We start from the raw sequence: 14,490 nt of genomic DNA, 5'->3' as shown, positions 1-14,490 counted from the left end.
CTCCCTCCCTCTCTCTTGACCTCAAATCTTCGACCCATCATCATCATCCTCGAAGGCTCGAGTCGTCCTTATCAGTGAACCATATCTTTCTCATTTCAAGAGAGTGAAATTCAGCCTGCAGTTCTTCCCTCTTTCTCTCTCTCCTTCAATTTATCGTTTGTACGTACATTGAGTGCAAGCCAATGAATCTGAAAGTTCAATTATTTTATGTAAAAGTAATGTTTTGAGTCAAACTATTTCTTTGAAACTTTGTAAGCAGCCCACTTGTATATTTATTATCGTTATAATATTTTGAGTCATAAATTTGTCTTTGAGACTTTGTAAGCAGCCCACTTTCATATTCATCATCGTTACTGTCGTATGACAAACTGACCGAACATAGACAGTTGACTAAGTTATCTATCAAAAGCAGTCTCTCAGCTTTTCCTACTTTCACGTAAAACTTACTTAGCACATTTGTCTAGTTTATTGTATCAAACTTTCTTTACGTGCATATTTCAATCCTTTCCTTACCATCATTGACTTTCTGAATTACAGCTGTTATTCAGTTAGAAATTCTAGTTAATAATATTATACCTATCCACCAGGGACATAACTTCCGAAGTTCCAGCGAAAATCTAATGCATTACTGCCCTAATACAGTTTTTCTTGTATTTTAAAACTTTTGTATCTGTTTATTAATCTTTTTTTCGTGGGATATCTTCTTTTTGTAGTTCACTTGACTTCCCCTTAATTCTTCCTAATGAACACAATACTCTTCGGAAGCTTGAATTTCAAGTCAATGGTCACTGTGACCTTGTTCCATGTGAATGGGTTTCATCTTCTGAATAATAATAATTGATTGTTTGTTTGTACGGTGTTTTTACGTTGCATGGAACCAGTGGTTATTCAAGCAACGGGACCAACGGCTTTACGTGACTTCCGAACCACGTCGAGAGTGATCTTCTATCACCAGAAATAAACAGGTCTAACCCCTCAGTGGAATGCTCGGGAATCGAACTCGCAGCCATCGAGGTGGTAGGCCAAGACCATACCGATCACGCCACTGAAGCGCTAAATAATGAATAATAATAATAATCAATAATAATAATTAATAATCTATAATAATAATAACTATAAATAATAATAATAAATAAACGACAGCGCGGGAATTCTTGCTGGAAGAGCCGTACTGAGGCAAGCGGTCGTAGAGAATTCTTTCGGAATTAAACCTGGCATAACGACGCAACTGCCAGGATTTGTATCCGGTCCAGTTCAGTCTCCAAACGATATAGATAAAAACATGGAAAGAAAGAGATATAACTGCTTCTGTTTGGCCGTGTCGTTTTATAAATGGCCGTGATAAAGGCTCGTTTGTCTTCTGATTTATTTCAAGAAAAAGCGAAAAGACCAGGAAGATGGCATCCACTCTTGAGTGGGCGTTTCTTCTGGTAGCCAAATTCAGAGCTGATACACGGATTTCTTGCCAAATCTCGTGGAAATTTGTTGACGTTATATTTTTTATGCTCTGACATAAAGCTCCAGCTATACCGCGCGTACGATTCTCGGGAAGGAAAATAGCTGTTGTCAGGAAATTTTATTTAATTCTGTTTTTTTGGTTTACAAACCAGACGTGTTCTCTCTCTCTTCTGGCATATTAAATAATGAAAAGCTAAAGCTGCAATTTTAAGAGGTGATGCATCGGCACGCACTATGTTCAATATCTGATTTGCTATCAACTATGAATTCTACCCAACCGAATAATTTGGAGGACAATTCTGTATATAAGCTGCATTCGTATGATTTACGGTTAATGGTGCTTGAAAGAAACTAAATTAAATAGATCACTATTTAAATAGATCAAATTCACTTTGTACCTTTCTCTCGTCTAGACACTTTCCAAAAGCACATTGTTATTCTCGTGTTACATTTGGACATATGTTAATCCACATTATCTGAAAATTTTAAATTAAAATGTCGAACATATACGACCTTTCCATGGTTTGCCTGAACTTTGTCAGAGGAGGCTTGCCTGACGGTGATCATATAACAAAGAACAAACTCAAACTAAGAACAGTTTCTAAGATTGACTCATTTATATTCAGATGACGAAGATCCATAGACAATAACGGTGCCTTAACAAGCTGCAATTTTGACAATATATGGAGGCAGGAAGATCATGGCCAAAATAGACACTAAGAGTGGTTTCCGAATGCGCAGGTTCAATTACCTATATTGTTCATATCCTATCGCTGACATGTTGAACGAGCAACTGTTCATTATCAATTTGTTCTGATTAAAAAAAAAAAAAAAAAGTTCCTTCCCTTGGAGTGATGTGGCTACTATTACTAAGCACATGACACTGTCGCATTTCATGAGTTATTCAGGGAACTCTTTCCCTGACTTAAGTTCTAACTGATATTAGTCTTCTTATTAAATATTCTTCAGCAGTTTTAATCTTACGAGATGAGAGGAATTATCATTACGAATGGGAATGAAGGGTGGCCGTTGGGTACTACAAGGGAATGTTGTGGCCCTCAACGCACTATCTAATTATCCTGATGATACTTCATTCTCTATTTAGTATTCGTTACAAAGTCATCAAGTTTGCCAGTGTTCGAGCCAGATGAAACTTCAAATTCATTCGGTTTCGTAAAATTTTATAGTGTTGCTCCATTTGCACTTACACAGAACAGAGAGCAATTGCCTTAAATTAATTGCAAAATCCCACCTAGACAAAGTTCTTCATTAAATAGATTGCACATAGCTGCTCTCACATCTTGCCTCAAATTTTCGAACAATCCTCTGCTTTGACCGTCTACCAGATGCTCCCAAACCAGAAAGTATAACAACTACAATGACTAGTATTTATTATAAAACATACTAAGGTCATCAACAGTAATTCGTATTAATGATGACTTCCAGCATTCATTTACCCTTGCCGGTTACACTATTCATTCCTGGGTTTCATTTCCAATAAAGGTGTTGTCCTAACCATAAATTATCTGTGATTATTACAGTCAAAGTTAACCCACTAAAAAGTTTTATGAACTGGTCTCTCAACATCTTCATACAAGTCCATTGTTACGCTGCCTCTTTGCTATTACAATATAATATAACGCTGTTCTTAATATTTACATTGTTCCAGACACTTTCTTTATTATTTTCACAAGATGGTCACGATAAGCACAACAATAGAGTCTTGGCAGTCATTATCAGTGATGTAAGCATCACGTAGAAGCGCGCATGCAGGCACACCATTAGGTGACACTTGTCATTTCGTTATTCCCTTCTCTCCATCGATCGGAAATCCCTTGCTGGCGTCCGCGGCCGCAGCACAAACAGACGGTCGGCGACACATACGCTTGCACATACGTCACTTTCTCACTCATTATCAGCATCGGCAACCGGGAGGGAGAGAGAGAGAGAGAGAGAGAGAGAGAGATGCCAAGTAATATCGATCATTACATTCAATTTCTCGAAACAATTTCAGGACATTGTTTTGTTCTCAAAGGATCGTTATATTTTACTCCAGCATTCAATCAATGATTTTGGAGAGAGAGAGAGAGAGAGAGAGAGGATTTTGAGAGAGAGAGAGAGAGAGAGAGAGAGAGAGAGAGAGAGAGAGAGAGAAATGATTGAGTGATTGAGTACCTTCGTCAATCAGACACAGGCTGTCCAACACCGCATGAGAAGACGATCGATACAGGTGATGAATTGATATGTAGCAGAAACGTCTGCATTTGCAAATGCAATTTCTTTCCCTTCAGTTATTTCATTTTCTGGATGTTTCTTCTTTACTTTCCTTGTCGTACTTTTTCGTTTTTCTTTTCCTTTTTGCGGATTATTCCTTAAATATTATTCAAACACACATTGCCTTTATGAAAATTTTTGACACGCATAAATGCACGCACACACATATATATGTGTATATATATATATAACCTTTGCTAGCGACTACACTGCACCATGTAAGGTGCATTGACAGTCAGTACTGGCCTCCTACGGGAGATGGATTGTTGGGTAGGACTGATAGTTTTCATGGCCGAGCGTTGAAATGTGCTGGTAGGAATTAAGAAACTGCTTTGGTATATGAATGGTTCCGTGGCGCGGTTGTGTAATGGCTGTTCCATATCTTTACGGACAGTGATTCAAGAATCAGGGGAATGATAAAATTGGTCATGAATTGAATGTGGAATGGTTCTTGTTTGCATATGATACTGTACTTCTTGGGGATAATAAAGCGAAACTAGGCGTATGTGAACAATTCACTTAGTATATCAAAATCTGGTACATTATGCAGTCAAAAACGATTACAAAATTTTAAAGTCGTGGCGGCTTTAAATGCCTTTCATTTGTGTTCTAAAGAAAATCCCACGGCCATTAACATTTGAAACTATGATCAAAGAGCCTTCACCGAGGATCAGGAAGTGACAAAGGGCATTAACCTGACATTCAACGGCTTTTCCAAGATGCGCTTCGTTAAACATCCAATACACAAACCCGTTTTGATGGGGATCATGACATTTAGAAGTATAAATCGCCTTTAAAATATCCGCTTTTCTTTTCTTTTTAGTGTGACAAGGCTAAAGGTCATTCTACCACCTGCTATAACATGAGCAAAACCTTAATTAAGAGATTTTATGGTATCTTTTTCAAGTGTGAACATTGCGAGAAACCCATTAAGCTTCTTGAATCAATTGGCTCCATTACTACCATCACAGTAAACAAAGGCGTGCTCACATCCGCATGCTCAATTTGTTCTTGGCCGAGATAGTATCAACCGAAGTAACTGGTCTTCGCGTTGTGATTTTGTTTTCTTGTACTTCTAAACCAACATTTACAATCTATACGTGTACGCCAGGCTTTTTGGATGCACCTTATATGCTACCAACTAACACGACAGCCCAACTTCAGTGTGGAATCAAAATCGTTAATTGTCAACCAAATCAGAATTTCTCAATTTCTGTGCTGGAATGTTACATCAACTGGATCCCTTGAGTGTGTTATCAAGTATAGAATCATAATTCTTATTCATATATATTTTTACCACTGGAGTCAGATTCCCAACCACATGCTTTGCGTTAAGTGGCCTTCAAATAATTACATCAATTCCTAGTTTCTTTTGTTTGTCGAAGCCATCGCACCGAGTATGAAAAGGATAGAAAAATTGCATAATGTACATGCAAACGGCATTGTCTAGTAAATGCGGGATTATGCCTAAGTTCTATTCATATTTTTTAAAGACATGAGAATGCAAAATTAAGAGGATTAATAATAGTTAAGGACAAGCATGGATAGCAAATACGCTGAATTACTGTACATATTACTATTATTGCCGTCCAATATTTTTCATCAATATATCATGAAATGAAGTACAATTTACACTGAATGACATCATGGACATTGGTAGCATTCTGAACACATTTAAATCCTACTCTAGAGTGGGACCCTACCCATCCCCATCCCCCCCCCCTCCTTCCACTTCTTTGTCACCTTTAGTAATAACATCATAGAGATAAGATTAGAATCACCTGGTACTAGCTACATTAAGGTGTTACGTAAATATGGGCACTCGTGTTATCGTTTAGATTTTAGACTCCATAAACTAATGAGAAATAGACACGAGCAGTCATCGTCTAAGCGAATCGAACGTGCCATGCAAACATGACTTCCTTTGCAAGAAAAACCACAATGTTTTTGTAACAAACACGTCTTTTTTTTAATATAATAATGTTAATAACAACTACCTGGTTATAACAGAAAGTCTGTTGCAAAACCCACATTCTTCCACGATTTTAGTTGGTATAGACTGACTGGCACAGTACGGCACAAAAATACAAAAATTTTTAACCGCTATGAAGTCTGAAAAGAACTTTGACAAGATAAGCTGTTATAGGAATGTGCTGGTCTTGGTATAGTAGGGCTGCTGGGTGGTTAGCTTGTGGGTCTTGCGTCCTTATCACGCATTTCTGACCATTACACTTGAAGAGACTAGAACGATCGTACTCTCCTTGTGGACACCTTAGGTAGCACGTGGTTTCGATGGCATGTTAACAAGAGACCCTAAACGGCCCTCTCCAAAATCCCAAGATATTCGCAATTAAGTGCATTAAAGGTAAAAATTAACTATCACTTCCTTAATGGTTAACCTTAATTTTTCTGTTGTTTTTCAATCTGGCCGAGTTAGAAAAAGTCATTAGGTTTCGCCACTGCATGCATCTGCATGAAATATTTCCCAGACAGATTAATAAATGGTGTTCCTTTAAATTAAAGTACCTCAGAAGCTGGAAATATCAAGGTAGCTTGTGGAAGGACATTTCATAATGGCCTGTTTGCGACAAGGGCGCCCTAATACCACCTAGAAGAATGCAAATGAGTCTAGGTTATATGGTCGTCTCGTTTGCCCCCAAAGAATCAGTGCTCTAAGAGTAAATATGCGCTCTGCTACGGGATTCCGTTTATTTGGTACAGCTAACACTGTATGTGCAGATGTTCAGACTGATGGCTATTGGATTCAAAAGGACAAAAGACTGCTTGTTTAAAAAAAAAAAAAAAAAAAAAAAAAAAAAAAAAAAAAAAAAACGGTACCACGGAGAGAGCATTCCGGTTCTGAATTAAACCCTTCCGAGTTTAAGTACTTACTACATACAAATATCTAATCTGTGACCTGCCACACTTGACTAAACACGATTCACGTTAATTCACTGTTTAGACCCAAAGGGTCTAACGAAGTTACTTACGTTGTGGCTATACTGCAATAAGAAAATAAATAAATCTACATAATTAAGTTCATTGTTTAGATATGTATGCAATATATGTTATTGCAAGGGCCCTCGAGCTTCAGAAACCAAACACTTATCACAGACTTACGAGTCCGTTACATTATTCCCTTATAATACATTACAAACTGCTTATTACCTTAATAAGAATACGGCTGACCAACTGAAATACATTATTGTTATAAGTAAGCAAGTAACTCTAAGCAAAAGCAAAGAATACTAGATATATGCGCTACTAAGGAACGTTATCACAATTACGGAATGAGATGATAACATATCAACCTAGCAGATAATGAATGACACGCGAGTCATATCACTGAGTATTAGAGCGTTGATCGAGACAACCACGCGGTACTGCTCAGTCCGTGCTCCGCTACTCACTCAAGTCTGTTTATAGTTGGACCGTTGGAGGCATAAGGAGTAGGTTAGCATTAGTAAGACCTTGAGCAGTAGCATCCTGCTTCCACGTTAGCGAACATGGTTTTGGCGTGATATTAACAGTGAAATGAAATGCACATTACCTGAAGGTTGAGTTAGCAGCTCGGAGCATCCCACGGTAAGTCGTAAATTGACTGTCAAGTCGTTAGGCAATGTGGTGTAAAATTGAACATTGAGATGTGATCGCAATTTCAAAACATTTATTTCCTAAATCTCTGAGTCGGTTTTACTTTTTTCGAAATCACTACAGAAAAAAGGCACCTGGGCTTTTAAAATATCCGTAAGAAAGCTATGGTGTAAAGCCATTATTTTTTACTTTATTCAGTCAACAGTAGCAGGTGGCTAGTCACACTCCTGTTGGTGATTTTGATTAAAGTTAAACATTATTTAACAGTTTGCAATTACGTTTTTAAGTTTATTAACTGTTCTCGTCTGTTGAAATTCTCATTAGTTAGCAATTTCCTGAAGCATTTGAGTTTCTGTTTATTTTAAAGATAAAAAAGTAGAATGGTCATGATACCGAAAACGAGAGTAAACTAGGATTCCATTTACAGCTTGCGTTATGCCCAGAAGGTACTGTTGTGATTACATTCTCGGCGTCAGTATGGCAGCTCCCAGAGCTTTACGACGCTGTCTTCATGACCAAGATGGATTATTATTAATCATCTTATGATTGTACAACGCTGCTTTCGTTTTTTTAATGAAAGTGATACGGAATGTTTTTGCAACTGAAGAGAAAATGCCCTAGTTAATAATGGATTTACATTACCTACGTTTTCCGTACACGCACGTATCATTTTTTATTTATTGTACGCACGCTTGTATGTGCGTCCCTTCTACAGGCAGGTGTAATATGAAAACTATACAGCCTACATTATACAGCCTAGAGTAGTTCTGACCGAGTACATATACTATACACACACAAATGAAGCTGGCGTACTAATAGGTGTTGTACAACGTTCCTCATTTCATACTTTTGATAACAAAATACTTGAGAATTTTTTTCCAAATAAACATGGCCCCATTCCCCGACAAGCCTTCATCAACGTACACCTTTATACGAGTCGCATATGCCTCTAGACCTCCCTAATATTTCCATTTCCATTGGCTTCGTAATCTGGTATATACGATTTACTCTGCGTTCAGTTTGCTTTATATTATAGTATATGCTTTTCCTTACTGGCCTTATGTTTTGTTATCTTTCCCTGATAATTATAAGTATAATATAGATAAAAACTCATTTGTTTTCTACCGGTTTTTACTCATAGTAATTTCTCATTTTCTCTCAGCTGTTCGGTAATCAGAAAGATCTCAAGTTCGAGGTTTCTTCTTGATTATTATTCCTTTTTTTATATATAGTTTGCTTACTAACATAACGTGTGCCCTTTAAACATAGGGTATGCATATTCTTATATCTAAGTTTACCCACAAGTGATAGGCATTAGTCTGCTTAACTAATGCGTGCAGCTATTTTATGTTATCGAGTACTTTGTTGCCAAAAGTATGTAATGAGACCACCTATCCATACGCTAGCTTCATCTGTTGTATGTGTGTGTGTATATATATATATATATATATATATATATATATATATTATATATATATGTCATTATAATCTGTATGCAGTCAAAACTATACACTGTTTTTTCCATCTGTCCATCCGGCTGTGGTGTTTGCGCATGGTAACACTGCGTCCCGGTTTTTAAATAATAACCTATTTCGAATATTAACGGTATAATTCGCATACAGTAAATTATTAAAATACTTTTCAGTTGCAAACGTATACCAAGATATCCTTTTATTTACCTAAAACTTACACATAGCGTAACTATTTAAAGCCCGGGACGCAGTGTTACCATGCACGACCGCCACATGCGGATGAACAGATGGAAAAAAAACAGAGTATAGTCAGTCTACAGCTGATCGTTTTCATGAATTATCTAACGCATAGGCATTACTGGACGTTGTCTTGCCTAATATCTAGAACAACTAATATATTATATATATGTACACTTTTATTGGTGTGTGTGTATGGAAAGACAAGACTGAAAAAACAACCATAAATTAGGTAAAATATCACTATATCAGGCGTTACTTAACTAAACTAACCTCACCTAAGATGTCCGATGTCCTCAGCTAAACCCTTTTCATATTCATTCCTTCCTATTAAAGGGACAGTGGGCAAATACAAATTCACTCCCGTCATTCACTGCATCTTGAGTAACAGCTTACGGAATGCAGCCAATACTGTTGATAAAACTTAGCTCGTCACCTTTGCTGTCAAAGATAGGCAGCTTCGTTTGGGCTAGAGGAAATGGAGTCTGCAAAACACGTCAAAATAATATTATGCTGAAAGCAGGATTCGACAGTGATAGTGGTTATATTACAGTTAATTGATACACGTAATTTCTTGGATGTTTCAAAATTATCCTATCTTACAAGGTATGTTGAGATGGTTTGTAAAGTCCTAGAATTCCAAGTTATCGACGTTTACGAAAATATATGAAAAAAAATAGCCTTGAGGGAAGAAATATGGCATATAGTAGAACATTTTTAGGCCGATGCGAATGCATGAACACTGTTCGGTGCCAGTGGTAGTAAGCCATAATAATAAGAAAAAATACTGCCAATTTTCCAAAAGTTTGCACTCTTGACCAGTCCTAGAACGCGTTTGTTTATAATATCTTCACATAAAATCACCTAATAGACACTTTTCTTTTCACGACCCATACCCACAAATGGTAAACTTTTACTTTAATACCAGCCCACTTGCTTGGAGGCCGTGAACTTTGAAACACAAGCATAGACGGTAACTGTCACGTTAATAGTATATTTACGATAGATTTTTGTATTTTTTTCGTAGAAAGCACATTGTGGAGACTTAACGAGCGAAATAAAAAGCCCAGCGTCGTGAACATTATGACATAGCCTACCTGAGAAGTCGACCGCAGAGCTGCATATTTGCATTCTCCTTTATCTCCTCAAGACGAGTTGGGGATTAACTTGGAATCATTTGACAATTAAGTGGTGCACGCCATCCTCTTTCTTACTCTGATGCTAAGTGAATGGCAAACGTTGGACTGGTAAAATATGGCCCACTCAATATCACCATATAAATGAAAAAGTAACCCTACCCTTTCACGCACTCAGATAACTGGTAACTTTCTCGACAGCGCACGAAGCCACCTCACACATCACTGTAAGGAATTTCTGATTCTACATGGGCTTTTAGTAAGACCACTATCTCGGTGGTCTTGCTTTTAGTTGAAAGGCAAGACCCGGATTCGATCCCGAGTTGAGTCAGAAATTTATTTCCGTTCCACACGTGTGACGTGATTGTATGTTGATTTCTTCTAACAATAAATACCATGGACTGTGGTTGGTGCGCTTGTTCATGTCCCGGCTTCCCGCCTTTTCCATTTTCGTCTTTATTTTTCGTTTTACTTTGATAGGAACTAATCCCTGTCACTGTTATAGACTCCATAGCCTAGCTGCATTTGTGACAATTATTTATTATTTTCATCAGGGTTGTGAGTTTTTCTTTTTACATTGTGTTCCTGGACTGGGAAGAACGAAACTATGTAGTTAAGATACCTTTTGCCAATTTGCTGAACCTCTAGTTTTGCAAAGTGTGCATTCTTCGCTTCCGAGTTCCCGCGTTTTGTCTAATGGTATGTTATTCTAAGCATTATTGTGATGTAGCGTATCTATCACTGAAACTTTTGCATGTTTTCGCTACTTGTGCTGAATGTTACGGCCCAATGAGAGGATCCTGGCCCAAGTAACTACTGGTACTAAAATTAAACATTCAAAGCTTTTATTTTTTCGTTTTTGTTGCCTAACCGAACGGTTTTGTGACATTGTCTGAACTGCAACAAATACACCCGAACGTATGGCTGTATAGTCAGTGGGTCCTGGCTGTAGTGATCGTTTGTCATAGCGGCCTGCATGCTCTATATAAGGGCCATTGGTAATAGATTGACACAGAGCTCAACGATGGCAGGCTGAATAGTTTCTTGCAAACAGCTTATCGTTTTGCTGACAAAATTATTTGCATATATATACTTTGCAATTTATTGTATAGGACAGGCGATGCATGCCGTATCCTCTAATTTAAAGTAACCTGTTCGCATCTGCAAAGATGACGATAATCTTGGACAGAAGGTGTTTCCGAACTGTCATTTCATACCAGTATAAAGTTAAATGTAGTTTTCATGCTACTGAGTAGCATAAAAACTACGTCTTTCTGTTTGTCACCGGATTAATCAACTCTTCATAGGTCAATATCCATCAGCTTTAGTGCATTAGTGTGAATTTATTTTCTAATTGAAAATGGACGTAGAAACTAAGACGCTGATGTTTGGAGATAGCCTTCACTTTAATCTTAATATAACAATGATCATACTAATTATATTAATAAGTATAATTAATGCTTTGAGGAATTGTGTTACTTTCTCTTGGACTATTATTAATGTTATTGTTTTCTGCGTTGTTTTTATTACCGATTTCGTGTAGGATTATAACTGATTCACTTAAGGTAGATTCTTGGGTGAGCCCTATGCTATGCCTGCGAGAAGTTCGTTTGGCGGACCCTGATTGGCTGGGAGCTGCCTACCTGCCGGTACCAACCAATCAGTGGCTTCCAAACAAACGTCTCGTAAGTATTTGGCTCATCCATGAATCTACCTTAAGTGAACCAGCTATAGTTGGGAAGCATTTATAAGGGGATAAGGATATTCATACTAATACTTGTACACATCAATTTTAAACTTTGAATAGTCGGATGAAGTAGGCTACATGATATTCAAGGTCTTTTTCAGAACCGTCTAGGAAAATTAATTGTATTCTGCATTCATCTACCTGTGTTTTCTGGCATCAGGAAATACATTCAATGTATACTATGTATATATATATATATATATATATATATATATATACTATATATATATATATATAACTTATTTCATACACAATTGTTCTGTGCACTGGTACTAGAAGGACCTCATTAAAACTGGATGGTATTTAACGGAGTTATTTTTTTAAAGGTACAAGCTTTCAAGGACAATCGGTCCTCATTATCAAGTATCCATGATTTCATGGATACTTGATAAGCTTGAAAGCTTGTACCTTTTTTGAATAAAAATCTCTGCTAAATACCATCCAGTTTTAATGAGGTCCTTCACGTAAGATATGTGTGTATATGTGTATATATATATATATATAATATCTATATATATATATATATATGTATGTATGTATTTATGTATGTATGTATGTATAACTGAATCACGAAAGTTTGGAACGTGATAAATCCATAAATAAAGGTATAAGCCATGAAGGAAAGATAAACAACGGAGTTTCTGCAAGATCTTTCGACTCAACGTCCTTTACTTAGCAGACAAACTGACTTACATGAGAAATTCAGAGTACAGGAAAGGTCGTAAAGTGACAGATAGGGATTATAAGGAGATTAGTACCTAGAATCCAACACACCTGGAGTATGAGTAACCTTTCCGAACAAACATAAACATGGGTACAATTTAAGAACAAAAAGATTACGCCCAACTGCTCAGACACAAGGACAAGACAATTAAAGGATTATACAGGGCGACAGCTGACCACATTAAAATCTTTGGTAAACAAAAACTTATTCACAAAACATATCAAACATACATATACAAAGAAAATATCTCTAAGGCAACTAATTTGAATTTAAGTCTGTAATTATATCTTTGAGGTCATTCTTAAAAATGTTACAAATACAAGGGTCTAAATGAAACAGGCCACGACTAATATTAAAATTACAATGGGAAGTAAGTTGTATTATGGCAGATTCTAAAAGATTTCGTGATAAGACATCTTCTGATCTTGCAATTACTGAACTACCAATCCAATTTATCCGGTGGTTGTTTTCACCGAGATCTTGTCCATGTTACTTGGAACCATCTCCTATTCTCATATATAATTCTCTAGATTTAGTTGATAAATAAAATAAAATTGCTCTTTGCCCCACAGATAGATTCGTTAGTTTTGATGTATGTTCTCTTTTTACTTAAGTCCCTATAGATTCTATTTTAGAATATCTTGGTAATGAAGTAACTCAGCATGAATTACTGCTACCTGTAAGTCATATTATTTCACTCACTGAGTTGTGCATTTGTGATTGTAAGTTTATATTCAATGGTGAATTTTATCAACAAATATTTGGCATGGCAATGGGCAACCCTTTATCAGCCCTCCTCTCAAACTTGTACGTGGAATTCTTTGAAAAACGCTTTTTACCTAATATCATATATATTCCTGTAAAGTGGTATAGATATGTGGATGATATTTTAGCTGTTCTGCCTGCTGGTATTGATGTAAATGATTTACTCTCCAAACTAAATAACCAGGTACCATCGATTAAGTTTACTCTAGAATTGGAAAAAGACAATTGCCTCCCTTTCTTAGATGTTTTGATACATAGAGAACCATTTCAAGGTAAATTCAATATTTATAGGAAACCAACCAACAACTTAACTTATGGCCATTTCTATTCAGGCCACCATCTTAACATCAAAATATCAATTTTTTCTTCTATGTTTTTACGAGCATTGCGCATTATCAGTCCCCAATATTTGGATCAAGAAATTGAATACATAAGAAAAATAGGAAAATATTTATGTTATCCTTCACATATATTAGATATCTGCTATAATAAAGCTCACAAAAAGTTTTATAGTGTAAGTAACACGGAGAAAGAAAATTCTAAGAACATTCTCAGTTTGCCTTATTTTAACGGATTTGAAACCATTAAATCCTTTAAGGTCAACCTTGTTTTTTCTTATAATAATGCACTAAAAGGAATGTCAATAAAAAATGGCCCCAAGGAAAGCAACAACATAATATATAAAATTCCTTTTATCTTGGACAGTCGAGCAAAGGCTTAGAAGCAAGCTCAAAACAGCATAGATATTCTGTCAAAACTGGGCAAACATCTAATGCAATATTCATTCGTTTAAGTCAAAACAACAACCGGATAAATTGGATTGGTAGTTCAGTAATTGCAAGATCAATAGGTGTCTTATCACGAAATCTTTTAGAATCTGCCATAATACAACTTACTTCCCATTGTAATTTTGATATTAGTCGTGGCCTGTTTCATTTAGACCCTTGTATTTGTAACATGTTTAAGAATGACCTCAAAGATATAATTACAGACTTAAATTCAAATTAGTTGCCTTAGAGATATTTTCTTTGTATATGTATGTTTAATACGTTTTGTGAATAAGTTTTTGTTTACCAAAGATTT

The 14,490-nt window shown here is 36.4% G+C and overlaps 2 protein-coding genes across 9 annotated transcripts in view; one reads left to right on the top strand and one right to left on the bottom strand.

The window, feature by feature from the left end:
- The window catches only part of LOC135211135 (uncharacterized), a 190,385-nt gene extending 179,829 nt beyond the window's left edge, over positions 1-10,556 (bottom strand). Inside the window, exons 1-2 of one of the 5 annotated variants that reach the window (XM_064244284.1) lie at positions 10,133-10,556; positions 9,314-9,520 (exon numbers count right to left, since the gene is read on the bottom strand). The gene's annotated coding sequence lies outside the window, so the exon portion shown is untranslated. Of the gene's footprint in view, positions 1-9,308; positions 9,521-10,132 lie in introns of all 5 variants that reach the window. The other 4 variants (XM_064244282.1, XM_064244280.1, XM_064244285.1 and 1 more) reach the window with 4 other exon arrangements.
- The window catches only part of LOC135211136 (beta-1,4-glucuronyltransferase 1-like), a 90,791-nt gene that overhangs the window by 67,265 nt on the left and 9,036 nt on the right, over positions 1-14,490 (top strand). The window contains exon 1 of one of the 4 annotated variants that reach the window (XM_064244292.1): positions 5,858-6,097. The exons of 2 other annotated variants lie outside the window; for them this stretch is intronic. The gene's annotated coding sequence lies outside the window, so the exon portion shown is untranslated. Of the gene's footprint in view, positions 1-5,857; positions 6,098-7,075; positions 7,318-14,490 lie in introns of those variants that run through there. One more of the 4 variants, XM_064244291.1, reaches the window with a different exon arrangement.

This window comes from Macrobrachium nipponense, chromosome 4, assembly GCF_015104395.2.
Source record: "Macrobrachium nipponense isolate FS-2020 chromosome 4, ASM1510439v2, whole genome shotgun sequence".
NCBI lineage: Eukaryota > Metazoa > Arthropoda > Malacostraca > Decapoda > Palaemonidae > Macrobrachium > Macrobrachium nipponense.
Note: the sequence above shows the minus strand (reverse complement) of the source record. Positions and strands in the feature narration are given on the sequence as shown.